General features: G+C 44.4%; 1 long non-coding RNA gene across 1 annotated transcript; it reads left to right on the top strand.

The window, feature by feature from the left end:
* Positions 1-954: 954 nt before the first annotated feature.
* Positions 955-6,065, top strand: LOC142827007 (uncharacterized). The gene is made up of 2 exons (XR_012901333.2): positions 955-1,358; positions 5,844-6,065. It is a non-coding gene; the product is annotated as an uncharacterized LOC142827007 (long non-coding RNA).
* Positions 6,066-6,551: the final 486 nt, after the last annotated feature.

Consider the following 6,551-nt stretch of genomic DNA (forward strand, 5'->3'; position numbering starts at 1 on the left):
TCCTGTCACTTTTCTAATCAATTTCACTTTGACATGGCATTGGAGTGCCTGCCTATTAGACCAGGTACCATGCAACTTTAATTAAATAAAATAGTTAAATTATAGTATTTAACTAGGCCAAATCTGTAAGATGCTGAGCACCTGGGACCTGATTTTACAAAGCACTGAGTCCCTCCTGCTATGGAAATTGGAAACACTTGGTCCCTTACAGGATCCAAATAATTTGTTTGGTAAATCCTTAGATGTGCTTGAAAAGAATTCTCCCTATGTTGATTTTGACTGCTTGCAACAGGCAAACGTTAACTTAGGGTCACAGTGTGGAGAATGAAATCAGAACAAACAGGGTTGGGTCTGCTTAACTAACTAGGACGTTAACAAGTCTCAGAGGGGTAACCATGTTTGTCTGTAACTTTAAAAACGAGTAGTCCTGTGGCACCTGAAGCACTAACAGCAGAGCTTTCATGGGCAAAACCCACTTCTTCAGATGAACTGGAAGCTGGAGTGAACATTAACGTTAGCCTTCTTCTTAACAATGACTATCCCAGCTTGAAGTCACAATGAAAAAGAGATTAAGGGAATTGGGCAACTAAATTCCAGGGCTTGCCTATGCCTTGCTCTTCCTATGCTCTGGATCCTCAACGAGAGCATTATTAGGTCTCAAGAGGGCAACATGGATGGTGCAGGAAAAGCTGACATTCAGATCTGGTAACATTTCACACCTACCTTGCACTGGTGTCAGAGGTTACAGAAGGTGCAAGGCAGAGGGAAATCAGGGCCACTGAGTTTAAATGACTTCTGCAAATTCATAGAGGAAGGATGTGTGAAGAAGCATGACCTGGAGCAGAGTCAAGCAACTGAACAAGCACAGATGGCCTGTAGTAGGCTGCCTGATTGGCTACAGCACCTAATTGGTGGGAAGAGTGAGCTGGCATGTAATAGGATTCTCAGGCAGCTGATTTTCAAGTAGAACGCCTGGCTGAAAAGGGACTCTAGCAGCTCCAGTCAGTCCCACTGACCAGATCATTAAAAGTCTGGTCAGCAGTGCTAAAACAGGCTAGTCCCTATTGTTTTGGCTCTGCGCTATGTACCTGAAACAGGCAGCAGGTTCCTATGGTGGAAGAGCACGGGGCTCCAGGTGCTGCCCCTGCTCCAAGCTCCAGCTCCACACCCCCATTGGCCAGGAATTGCAACCAATGGGAGCTGCAGGGGCAATGCCTGTGGGCAAGAACAGCATGTGAAGCCTTCTGGGCCCTCTGCTCTCCCCCAGGAGTCAGATCTGCCCGCCACTTTCATCAGAGATGGGACAGGAGGGAGGCTGCCTTAGCCTTGCTGAGCCACTGACTTGGGAGGTGCCTGAGGTAAGCCTGCACTCAAACTCTGATCCCCAAAGTAAGTTATTAAATAAACAAAAGATGCCTGCTAGCTCTAATTTACTAAGAAACTTGTTACATGGAAATTCTTACCCTAAACAGTTGTTCTTATTTCAGATAAAAAGCTTTAAGTCAGAACTGATCTTTACTCTGACCTGGGAGGGTCTACAGTTTTTTTTCAGAGCTCTTTGTTGCCCAGCTTCTTCATGTGTATCCTCTTAGGGTGAGCAAGGCAGTTTCAAAGGCCAGTTGAAGACAAAGACTGATAGCGTTCCATTCATTGAATAGTCTTTCCCCCAGGGTGGGAACCCTTTGTTTAGCACTCCCCATCCTCATGGAAATGTACCACATACAAGCTGGATTCCAGGTGGCATGGTCAAATGTCTTTCTGGGACCAACCACTATTTGGGCTTACAGGACTAATAAGACTATTCGCAGATCATTGGTTTGAATACTGAGCTATCATGTTCCTAAACTATCCTTAATGGCCCTCATTAGCACATTCATAATTAAAACCAGATTCACACTTCATATTTTAAACTTTGCATACAAGAATGAGATATGCACAAAAATAGGTTATGCAGATTCAGCAGATTGTAACTTTACAATTAATATGTTACTTGATGCATTTTGCATAAAGAGTCTTCGAGTTATGTGTATTCATATTCATAAGCCAATTTTCATATGGCATGTGGGGGCCATGACAGAGACAAATAAGAGGGATGAGACATTTCCCTCTACAGTCAGTTCAGGATAAATATGCAACCAATTATATAAATCTAGAACAATGCTGGTAAAGGCATTTCACAAGATGGAGCAGGGTGGCTTGGAAAGACACAGTAACAGGAGTATTGTCTCTTACTCTGAATATTGCAGTTAAATGCCTTGTTTTGTGCCCAGAATTATTTGAAGAGGGAAATAGATCTTAGCATCACTCTCATGGAGCCTTCTCACTGCTGGGTGGCATCTCCTCCTGACCACACTACTCCTGACCTTTCTGCTGCTCATCTCTCTCAGCACCGTAACTATCTGTGTGGCTTGGGCCTCTGGTCAGATCAGTGTGTTTTCCCTTTCTGGGAATTACTCTTTTTCCAAGATGTCAGTCTTCCCTTCACTACCCCAATGCTGCTACTGCCTAAGTGGCTGGCAGGGGAACAGAGGTCCACACCTCTACTCAGAGTTCCAGCCAGGGATGGCAGGTGTAATAAGACCAGGGAAAGCATTGTCAACCCACTGCCGGACAAATGGGCTGCAGTGCCCCCCCTTCCCTGAGATCCCCACAGCCTCCTCTACCTCTGACGGTCCCCACAGCTCACTGCATCCCTCCTCCTGGGGGCAGGGGAGTGAAGAGTGATGTGGAGAGTCAGTGGACTGCTGCTGGGGCCAGCGACTCCGTGTGTGTGTGTGGGGGGGGGGGGCCTTCAGGGCCAGAGGAGCTGGTGCTTGAGGAGGATGCTATCTTGGCCCAACCTAACTCTAGGCATGCTGGGGATGACCAGGCCCGATTGGTAGCACTAGGGGCACTGGTGCTCAGGGAGGCTGCAGCTCAGCCCATCACTGAGGCTGATTCAGTGCTCAGGGGCCAGGGGAGCAGCTGGCACTGAGGGTAGTGATGAATCGGTGTGTGTGAGGGTGTCAGCAGCGGCTTGGCCCAGTGTGACTGGGGAAGGCAGGCTGGGGCTCCTCTGGTCTCTGGGGGCGCTCAGGACATTTTCTTTTATGGGGGAGGTTTCTGGGCTGTGGCAAGGACAGAGTCTTCGGTGGAAGGGGCAGGGCCAGTGGACTTGCTTCCCCAAAGTGGGCTGCCCATGGTTCCAGCTTAGACACTCTCTATTCAGCAGTCAAGCTCTGTGCCCCTTAAAATCTTGCCATCTTTCTCCTTTGCCTTTTCCTACACCACCTCATTTCCTTTCTTTCCCTCTCTGTTGTTTATAGAATAGCTACAGATTCCCCCACTGCAGCACCATTCTGTTGCGAGCTTCCTGGGTTTGTCCAAGCTCTGCGGCTGTGTCTAGTCTGGCATGATTTTGTGCAAATACTTTTAACGGAAAAGTTTTTCCATTAAAAGTATTTGTGCAAGAGCGCGTATACACTGGCATGTGCCTTTGCGCAAAAGATTTGCTTTTGCTCAAAAGCATCCATGCCAGTGTAGATGCTCTCTTGCGCAAGAAAGCTCCGACGGCCATTTTTGCAGAAATCAACTTGGCTGTCTACACTGGCCCTCTTGCGCAAGAATACTTATCTTGCACAAGAGGGCTTATCCCTGAGTGGGAGCGTCAGAGTATTTGCGCAAGTACCACTGATTTTGTACAGTACAAAGTCAGTGTTCTTGCGCAAATACTCGCGGCCAGTGTAGACAGGCAGCAAGATTTTGCACAAAACCTTGCCAGTCTAACGCAGCTGTGCCTGTTCCTTCCCTGCTGGGCTCTGTTTTCAGTCAGTCCTTCAAGCTCTACCTCTTTCTAAGGTGTAGCCCATCAGGATTAATTATCCTAACAACCTACTCTGCTTTGTCTGGGGTGGATATCCTGCTGCAGTCAGCAGATCATGGATTACTAAAGTGGGCTACCCTTACAGAAGTCTATAACATGATAAATTATTGCTCATCAACCAATGTACCTAAATCAACAAAGGCATTGCCAGTTACAGATCTCTGAAAAATATCTTTCAACCCAAATACTTGTAACTAGTGAACTAATGAAAGCAACTAGAATCTTATGCCAATTACTAATAAAGAAGGAAAAAGCGGATGCCTCTAGGCTAATATTTTTGTGCAGTTCAAATGCTGCATAAACATCAAGCACTATAGCAGACAAATAAGAGTGCTAGCATGGCTGCAATACAAAGACCTTTCCAAATAATGAAACTCATTAAGCTGGAGCCACATTCCAAATTTTAAAGGTGAAATGTAGTTTCCTGCATACATATAAAGACAGGTAATAAAATATAGGTGTAAACAAGTGCACGTTGCCCATAGTTTAATAGACAATAAGTTTAAAGTAGGACTGGTTTCATAAAGCAACACTCTGCTAATCTGTATTCGGGTCTCAAGTGTATTAACTGTAATTTACAACCAATTTAAATGGCATTAACAGCCTTTCCCTTATGGGAATTTAAATTTTCATCCTACCATTGAATTAAACACTGATTGCATATTTTCTATAGGGGACATAATGCTCTTTGAAGCTTGTTTTGAATAATAAAGCATCTATTCATGCACATGGTGCAATGTGTTTCTTTGTCCTGAATGTAGCTGAAATAAAATGCGAGTTAAAAGGATTTTTCCTCTAGCCACAGGTTTGTTGATTGCCATCTATTTTCATCCATTCAAAATTTTAAAAAAGGAAAAGAAAACATAGTATTTTCTTCCGGTGTAGGAAACCTCATTTATTCAGTAGGAGCTTTCTGAAAAGTATTTGGGATGAACAATCAAGAGGTCATCTTTGGACAAGGGACCCTCTACCCCCAAAACAAAAACAAAAAACACAGCACAAAGAAAACATTACACTCTAATCTTTAGGAGAAAATATTGCATAACATGTTATTGCTGTGCTCAGTGCCCCAATTAATAAATCCTAAGAAAGAGTATAAGGGGGAGGAGAAGGAAACTTTTCAGATAAAAGATAGCAAATTAGTCAAAATAATATTGTTGACCTTTTCGTCTAATTTTTATGGAATTAATAATTGATTCAGGCAAATAAGGTTAGTACAGTTAATCCTTTAAGGAGATAGATTTTTAACCACTTAGAATTCCAATTAGTGAAGCAATCTACACAGCTCTTGAGCAGCCCTAGCATTCCCTAGGAGTTTAGAAAAAGACCACTTGCCACTGAAGAAGTAAGTCTTAGCAGCTTCCATTCACCATCGGATACATTCCAAGTTTTATAAGCACGGTAATTCTGAGATTCAGCTTTACTGGGCATGTTTTTTCTTTGAAGATGCTTTTCTTAAGGGGACACTCCTCAGCTTAAAATCTGACTTCAGAAAGAAAGCTCAGAAGTGCTCCCAATGATACCTCCGATCCAGAACAATTTCTGTGTTTTTTACAATCACATTTTTCTATATTTAAATATTTTGCCCTCTTGTTGTTGTGATTGAAAAACAGAAAGAACAGGGATCACAGATTAGTCATACAGATCAAAGGAGCATTGACAAATCTCTGTACATTATCAATGTAAACAAGCTAAAAGAGAGCCCCAATGTCCGTAATTTTAGATGTTAGCTCCAACAACACTCAGTAAAAATGGCTCCGCGGATTTTTTTAAAAATGTGGTGTCAATTTAAAAATGTGGGTGTAGTTGTGTCAAACAAAGTGCTATCACTGAGTTAATAATCCCCAATATTTATGAACCTTTCACTTATCCAGACATGACAGACAAGATAAAACACATTCTGGTATTTGGTGATGTGTAGGGTATAAAGCAATGTAAAATATTGTATAGATTGGTGCATTATTGTTTTGTTTTCTGGCAGGTCCAATTTTCTGCTTACTTCGGAATCCCCTCTAAAGAATCTTCCTTCATCATTTCTGATCTCGTGCAGGTTTTTTAAAATACAGACTGTACCAGAAACACATGGAACTTTCTAATGATTTATGTCTGTCAATCCAGAAGAGGACAATATAGCTCCTAGAGCAGTGGTTCTCAAACCTTTTGGCTTGCAGACCAACCTGCTGAATAAAGACGTTTCTGCTGATCGCCAGCCAACCACTCATGATGACAAAATGGGTGCAGGACAGCTTGGGGGCTGGGGGTCTTGCCAGGAAGTAGGGTGTAGGAGTGGGCTGAGGGTGAGGGATTTGGGAAGGAGGGAGGGTGCAGGAGCGTGGTGGGAGTGTGGAGAGTCAGCTGGAGGGGGATATCGGAGGGTGATAGGAGTGCGAGGTCTTGACATAAGGGGGTACTTACCTGGCTCTGTGCCTCCTGCCACTCCCATGCACTGCCTCCTGCTGCTCCCATTAGCTGTGATTTGGGGAAAGCCTCCAGGCAAGTGGTTTCCTGTGCTGTGTTCCCCCAGCTGTGGGGAGGGAGAGTGACAGTGCACTGAGCTGCTTCCTTGTCCTGCAATCCAGATCCAGCCTATGAGTCTTGACCTCCACTCCCTGTGCAGTGGGAAGCCAGTGCTTGAGCTCCATCCTCTGGGGTGAGGGCAGAGGCTGGGGAGCGGGAGAGGGAAGGACTG

This window comes from Pelodiscus sinensis, chromosome 1, assembly GCF_052426305.1.
Source record: "Pelodiscus sinensis isolate ZL-2025 chromosome 1, ASM5242630v1, whole genome shotgun sequence".
Lineage (NCBI taxonomy): Eukaryota > Metazoa > Chordata > Testudines > Trionychidae > Pelodiscus > Pelodiscus sinensis.